This window comes from Leptopilina heterotoma, unplaced genomic scaffold (genome assembly GCF_015476425.1).
Source record: "Leptopilina heterotoma isolate Lh14 unplaced genomic scaffold, ASM1547642v1 Lhet_156, whole genome shotgun sequence".
Taxonomy (NCBI): Eukaryota; Metazoa; Arthropoda; class Insecta; order Hymenoptera; family Figitidae; genus Leptopilina; species Leptopilina heterotoma.
Genome location: NW_025110870.1, coordinates 501,476 through 509,924, shown reverse-complemented (window position 1 = coordinate 509,924; position 8,449 = coordinate 501,476). Strand labels below are relative to the sequence as shown.

Here is an 8,449-nt window from a genome sequence, read left to right as displayed (position 1 = left end):
ATGGGACCCTGACATTCTGTATAACACTAGAACCAAAAACGGTCACTCCTAATCATTTGAGACAAAACAAAATCTTAATTTAAGAACACAACAATTATGCAAGATTACTTTACTAATTGTGTTCGTAATATGTAAATTACAAAGTAAAAACTCTACCAATTTTTTTCATCAGTTTATTATAACTTTTATTATCTTTTTACTTATATTGTATTATAACATCAAAGATGTTTTTGTTGGGATTAAATTATTCTGTGATAAATGATTTATTACTATTATATTTTGTGACGAAGTGGTTTCGTCATGATATGTTCATTATTTACTTTCTTTTTATTATTATAATTTCAATTAATAATTATTTGATTTTGGGTTTAGCGCGTTAGTCCTTTTGACTTTAAGGCGTAGGGAGAAATGTAAATTCCCCAATTCCCCTTTATGACAAGTGTGTACTGGGGTTTCGCGAAAAATGTAGCAGACGACGAAAGCACATGGAGAAAATATATTAATTATTATGATCTCGTAGAGTAGACATGAGTTGTAGGAGAGTGGAAGATTTTATTTAAAAGAGAGTTTATATAGTTTGAATAAAAGTGTTATTTTTGAGAGTGTATTTCTGTTGTGTTTCTTTAAAGAAGATTGACTTGTCTAAATTCCTGACTATAGCAGAAGGATAAATTGACAAGAAAATAGTAAGTAAAATTATTGGTTAAAAGTCGTGTTTCAAAAAGGTTATACTTCCCTTCTTAACTTTTCTCAGCGGAATCTCCTTTGACATTATTTTGACTTAAAGAGAAGTGTAGGTTTACTTTTTTATCATTATTAAATTATTGTTTTTGTTAGTTTTCCAACAATTAAACTAACTGGCGTCTGACTAAAAAGTAGTATTTTACATAACTTTTAAAAACTCACCTATATCCTCATTATCCTTATTTTAATCACAAAACTTTTTTCACTTCTGATCACTTATGATATTTTATATATATTTCTTTATTGTTTTGTCACTTTTCACTTTTTATCATCCAATATATTAAGAATATTATTAAGAATGATGAAGAATATTTAAGAAAAAAAACACGTGTTCTTCACTTTGTAATCTGTAATATTCATCATGAATCATGTATAATACTTGCACTCGACCACGTGGAATAAATTAGAACCTGAAAACTGTGCGCGCACAAAAATTTGAAATTATTTCAGCCAATAGCGACCGTCATCATGTCATTTTCACAACCAATCACGACCGCAACTCTCAAACTCTAACCAAAAAAAAGCTGTTTTTCTGTTAAGGAAAATTTTAATTTGCTTCAAAACTTTAAATTTAATACTGCGTCGTATGTTAAAGTTATGATTTTGTAAATCATGCACGAATTACATATATTTAGGGTATTTGCGAACATCCCTCAAATCATTCGTAAAAAGGTTAAATAACAAAGGAGCAAGCACTGATCCCTGAGGATATCATTTAAAAAAATTTTAAATATTATATAGTGATTCACTAAATGGTGACGCACTGCCTCTTCTCAACAGTTACCTATGGGCCAATAATAGATAAAAAATAATAGACTACCAGCTTTCGATTCTCAGGTACTTGAACTCAGAAAAAGACAAAATTGAATCAAAAATACAATTTTTTTGCTTCTTCTCTCCAACCAAGAAATCCGGACTTTAACTTATCTGCTTTCCTTTTACACAATGAAAAGTGACGTTTTTCACTTTCTTTGGATGGATAGAGAAAAGGAGATTTTTTTTCTTTCTCAGTGTAAAAAGAAGTAAGAAGCTTCGTGGCGCGAATCCTGGAACAATAGGTACCTCCTTAATGAGGGTTCAGCACTACAAATAATAGACCACCGGCTGTGATAAGGGAACCCTTACAACAATTGTCTTTTTAATGAGGGTCAACTATGGAGTTTCTGGTACCTTCAGAATTGATACAATAAACAAGAGAATTGTACTGATATTTATATCTAATATGTTCCACTTTGTACTAATGTGTAAAATCTATCATACCTCTATGTCATAACATTCATTACATATGATAGTTTTAAAAAACATAATTATAAAATTATAAATAAAGATACATTTTTTGGATAATGATATTATTGATTAATGTATACTTGGAAGTTTTTAGAATCTCGATGACTAATAATAATTTCATTATAGGTTTCATATTGTAACAGGAAATTATTGTTGGACTGAATGTTACAAAATTTATCCTTGTCGACTATTAATTAGAAGATAGAATATAGATAGAAATGTTGTCCTTAACGGAAACATTAGAATTGTAATTTAAATATCTATACCAGAAAAGGTATCTTTAAGATACCAATTCGTTATAATAGAGTTGTTTTTCCTAATAAGAAGGGTGTCCAAAAAACTAATGCTGCCCTCATAATGGTAATAAATTATAAGTTATAATTAATCTTTAATTGTTGAACATAACACAAATATTGTTTCACAATTTAAAATTACTTTATTTCTTCCATAACTCAGTTTGAGATACTCAACAATTCTTTAAAATAAGTACGCTATATTTTTTTCATTTTTTTGTCAGGACATTTTTGGCATACAAACGATTTTCTCATTAAACTGCGAAAAAGTCAACTATCCTAGACACTATAACTGGAAAAACCCGTAGATATCGAGGATGAGGGAAAAGCTTAATTTAAATTAAACTCTACTTTTATTGAATTCGCTCTTTAACAAAGATTCGAAAATTAAAATTAATTAAATTTACAATCATTTGTGCATTGTTTGATTTAATTTTACAATTTAAAATTCTATGTTGATCATACAACTGTAGAATAATCATTATGCCCGTCAAAAAAGAAACAAATTATAAAATAGCTTCTCAGAATTAAACATTTTAATAATCTTGTTCATTATTAACTTCAGCTCGAGTTTTTAAAACAGAATAAAAATAAACTTTTTTATTACAAAACCAAAAATGTACCTGCAAATTTGCACAATACTATTAAGTTAACCGAGAAGATAGGTTATTTCTACAATTCTTGCACCTTGTAGACATCACATATTCTTTCTTTCAATGTTAATTTTTCTGAATGATACTATTGGAATTTGAAATTTTTTAATATTTACATATCGTATACCATGGAATCACTATCCTTCTTACACATATTTTGAAATTACATACAGTTAATTTATTCTAAATTTTTTTTCTACTAGTTATTTTTTCTCTTCTTTTCTTTTCGTCTTAAGTTTAATTTTGGCAAATCATAGTTTACGAAATATGGTCTCGCATTTTCCAATATATGCAGATCTCGTATATGACGTGATATTCACTCAGATGTAAAAAATGCGTTCGACTTGAATAAATCGGATATCGAAGGCATCGAAGTGAATATTTTTTCTTCTCTCACGAAGAAAAATGTGATCCATCGTTCGTTTCCCTTTTTGATAAGTAGAACAATCTCTTTTTTTGCTATTCGACCATACAATTATTTTTTCACATCCTTGCTATGTATTTTTAAAAATTTAATTCTACTTAACTTTATTAATATTAATGGGGAATCATTAAAGTCGATTTAGATGATTTATAATGTCAAGAAAGTATTCAACGTTAATTAAAGAGTGATATGATAAAAGAGGTCAAGCGTCAATTTTATGATTTTCCATGGAGCGGAAAAACAGGTTAAAATTCTGCTAGTCATTTTAAAAAACTGATGGAAAATATTATTGTTGTACCGGAGGAAGAACAATTTGTTCAGTTAGATATACATATTAGAGGTGAAAAATTATTACGTTTTGAAGTGAGTCACATGTGTTTTCAAGAAAATTATAAACGAAGTTTTAATTTTTAAATTGAGCAATTCATTTCAAATTCAAACAAGAGTAATATTCAAACTATTTAGAATTACCTAAAGAATATCTAAATTTCTCAATATTTTTAAATGAACATATAAAATTTTTATCAAATCTTTCTGCTTTTCTGTAAATAAACCTGATCCAATTTCAGGTCTTCGAAATTCTGATTGCGCAAATTAATCAATTGTGTAATTTAGGGAAAGCAACATTAGAAGTTGAGAAAGTAATACAAAAGCTAATTGCTCTTTACAGCTTCGAGACCATCATATGTTTATTGAGTAAATACTAATGAGTTTGTACAGGGCTCGAACTAGGTCCGTAAATCCCGTAAAAGTCCGTAACTTTGCTTGAAGTCCGTAAAAGTCTGTTTTTTGGAAAAAAAGTCCGTAAAGTCCGTAATTTGATTGAAAAATGCCCGTAAAGTCCGTAAATTGTACGATATAATTTGGATAATTTTAGAGAAATTATAAATGATTGTAGAAATTCAATTATTTTCAAAAATTTTTCTCAATTCAATGATTTTTAATAGGTATCTACTATTCTAATAAAATTTTTCAAAAGAATTTAATTCTTTAAAAAAAAATTTAATAAAATTCTACACAAACCTTTAATTATTTTCAGAAAATAATAAAAATTTCACAGAAATTCAATTATTTACAAATTTTATATAAATTTCTTAGCCATAATTCAATTATTTTCATAAATAATAAAATTTATGGCAGAATTTCAATTATTTTTAATATAATTTTATTCATAAAAATTTTATTAACATTCATCAACAGAATTCAATTATTAAAAAATTTGTTGATATAATTCTTTATATTTATATATCCTTATTAATAAAATCAGATGTCTGTCTGTACATTGCTTAAAACTTCAAAATGTTAACATGATTAGTTATTATGGACATCAGAGATTCCAAAAATGTTCTTAAAAAATTTAATGTATGTATGTATGTATGTATGTATGTATGTATGTATGTATGTATGTATGTATGTATGTATGTTTGTCTGTCACAAAAACTTTGTACCCCAATCACACAAAAACATGTGAATCGATTTAAGTCCAACTTGGTAGGTTATTAGGTATTGACCCAAGGAAGGTTTATAAATTTACAAATTTAAAAAATATTAATTAGAACGGGAGATATTCAATTTTTTCAAAAAATTCAAAAAATCGAAAATTTCAAAATATTTTATTTTTCATGGATTGCTTTTGAAGTTTATATACTTGAGTATTATATGTTATTTAGTCACATTTTAGCATAACTTTGCAAAAAATAAAGTCCTATAACTAATATGTAAGTATAAAAATGTTTTCAAAAAATCGAAAATTTCAAAATTTTACATTTTTTTATGGATTGCTTTTAAACTTTCTATATTTGAGTATTACATGTTATTTGGTCACATTTTAGCATAATTTTTCAAAAAATACTATTCTACAACTAAGATGTAAATATAAAAATATTTTCAAAAACTTGAAAAATGGAAAATTTCCAAATTTCACAATTTTTAATGGATAGCTTTTAAACTTTCTAAAAATGAATATTATATGTTATTTAGTCAGATTTTATCATAATTTTGCAAAAAATACTATCCTACAAGAAATATAAAAAAATTTTCAATATATCAAAAAATCGATACTAATTACTATATGAAGTATAATTCAGTAGTATTTTTGGAGTCTCTGATTAATATTTTGATGTCAAAATAGTGCAATTCAAAATTATTTATCAAATCAATCTAATATTTTCAAGAAGTTCAGAAATATTGAAAATGGAAATTTTTTATGATTAAAATGATTTCGCAGGATGTCAAGAATTGTAAGTCACCTGTGATACAATACAAGCATATTATGCCACTAGGCAAAAACTTACATGTTAAAACGTTTTTTCATTTTAACTCTAGATTTAACTTTAAGAGATGTTTTGAGCAATGTAAAGACAAAAGTTAACACGGTGTCTATTTTTGTTTAACAAAATTCCCTGCTTTGTCCAAACTTTTCACGGTTTATCTCTTTTTTGTCAAATTTAAATTTACTTGATTTTATCCATAAATAAATCTACAAATGGCTATAAAAATTTACTTATTTTATGAAAATACTGTTTCTTAAGTTCATATAAATATAGATTGTATTACTTGCTGTCGTACAGTTTTCTGTTTATACTAATACATTTAACTGGGTATCTACCAAACGGGAAAAACTGTAAAAAGCTGGGAATATGCCGAACCGGGAATTTTCCTATCAAATTAAGAAAAAGTTTCATTATATTAATTCGCTTTTAAAAAATTGCTTTTTACTTCAATTTTTATTGATGTATAATATTTATGAAAACAGACCCGAGTCAAAATTTAAGCCCTACTTTCAGCCTAAAATTTAGGTCTTATGTTAGGTTTTAGCAGTCGGAACGTAGGGTCTACTTGCGATACAATTAGTTCCAATTAGACTCTACTATAACTCCAAAAACTGTATGGAAAATTTAATTTTTTTAATACATTAATTAAAGTACTACAAATTGATAAATATTGTTCTCTGCATTTGAATTGGTTAAAATAACTAATTTGATAACAAAAAGTCAATCACTGATTCAAATAGTAATATTTTCCTACTAAAATAGCTATAATGGTAACTAATTATTATTTTTTTCCGGTCAAATTAAATTCCCTAGCTATTTCCTGATTTTCCAGATTGGTAGAAACTTAAATGTATTGGTAGAAACTAAAACCCGTCGAAGACGGGTACGACAGCTATATTATATATAAATATTATATTATATATTAATATAATAATTAATATAAATAATATAAATAATTTATATAATAATATATATATTATATTTTCCAATATTTATATTTAACTGAAAGAATTTACGAATAATTGAAATTTCGTGAAATTGAATATTGTAAAGAAATGAATTTGAAAATCGTCAAAGAACTTTTTCGAAAATTATTAAAAATAATCGATTTTAAGAAGAATTTTAATTAAAAATTCTTGAAAATGTTCTCTTATTTGACTCGGACTAGTTATATTTTTGTCAGTAATTGGTCCGTAAATGGTCCGTAATTTTTCATTTTTGGTCCGTAAAGTCCGTATTTTTAAATACTTTCACTGGTTCGAGCCCTGGTTTGTACCATTCCTCAAAAATTTATTTAGAAATGTACTCATTACTGAAACTAACATTCTTGGACCTAATCGAAACACATCTTATTCAAAAATAAATGAAAATTCCCTTCCGAATATAAATTTTCTAACGAGAGATAAATCCGATCAATGGAAGGAGTAATCGTTGTTTATTAAAATTTATTTCACTTTTGCTAATTTGTCCTTGTGAAATGAATTGTGCGAAAGAAGAATCGTCCTATCAACAAGATTGTCCACAACATTGATTTTTTGTTGGATTGGATGACGTGAGAAGTAATTGACAAGTCTTCCTGAACAGGTTGACTTTTAATACCAATTATATGTATTATTTTATTATTTATGACATTTGGAAAATTAATTTGATAATCATTCTGAAGTTCGTAAGTGAATTGTAAATTATTATTGTAAGAATTAAAAATGTTAATCTCAAAGTCAATATGGTCCCTAAGAATGCAAATTATCGTTTAGTCGACATATCTATAATAAAACAATGAAATAAAATTATATTGATTTTTTAAAACATTAAATCAATCACACTCAAAATCATTCATTACAATGACAGCGAAAATTTGTGAAATGGGAGAACCCATTGGAGTGCCATTAATTTGTTTATATTTTTTACATCAAAAACAAAAAAACGTGCTGTGAAAAATAAACTTCTTGCATTTTTCTATTTCAGAGAAAGATATTTTACAATTTGCTAGTGATGCAATTCTCCATTCAAGACCTTCAATGACTAAATTAATAAAAACTTTAGTAAATGATTGTACATCAAGAGACATTAAAACATAATCATTAGGAATAGAAAAATTCTTAAGTTTATAATTAGATAAAATCATATGAGAACTTGGAGCTTTTATGTTGTTTATAGTTCATTATATAAAACTTTTGCTAAAAAATAAGTTGGTCTGTTAGAAGGGAAACTATGGAACGAAAAGGAACATATTTTTCATGAATTTTTGGAATGTTGTAAAACTTGGTAAAACTGTGTCTCGCTATGTCTGTTAGAGTTAATTGATTATTGTGGTATTTATATTGAAGAAAATCATTGTCATTCAACTTTTTGAGAATCTTTCAAGTACTCTCTTTAAGATGGGACAATGGATTCTTTTAGAACAGTATATGTTAAAGGACCAAAAAGAAGGTCGTTTAATTTTTTGTACTAAACAGATTTATGAAGGAAAACAGTAGAATTACTGTTAATACCCTTATCGGAAATTGTGAACATTAAATCGGGATTCTGTTTTCATTAATCTTTACCTAGTAATTTTAATTTTCTTAGCGATGCTTCTATCTTATATGAGAAATTTTTTTTACATTACTAAAAAGGTAAAGTGTGATTTTGTCTCTAATCTCGTTTTCGATGTCGTTAATTATTTCTAAGTAATGAATTGTAGTTTCTACATTTTGAATAATTCCAAAGACATCATTTTGTGATGCATTGCTGTTTGAATTATAATTAGGTCCTAGTGAAATAATATCAATAACG

At 26.4% G+C, this 8,449-nt stretch overlaps 1 protein-coding gene across 3 annotated transcripts in view; it reads left to right on the top strand.

Annotated features, from left to right (window-relative positions):
• LOC122498647 (KH domain-containing, RNA-binding, signal transduction-associated protein 2-like) overlaps positions 1–8,449 on the top strand; it is a 434,337-nt gene that overhangs the window by 361,476 nt on the left and 64,412 nt on the right. The gene's annotated exons all lie outside the window — the stretch shown is intronic.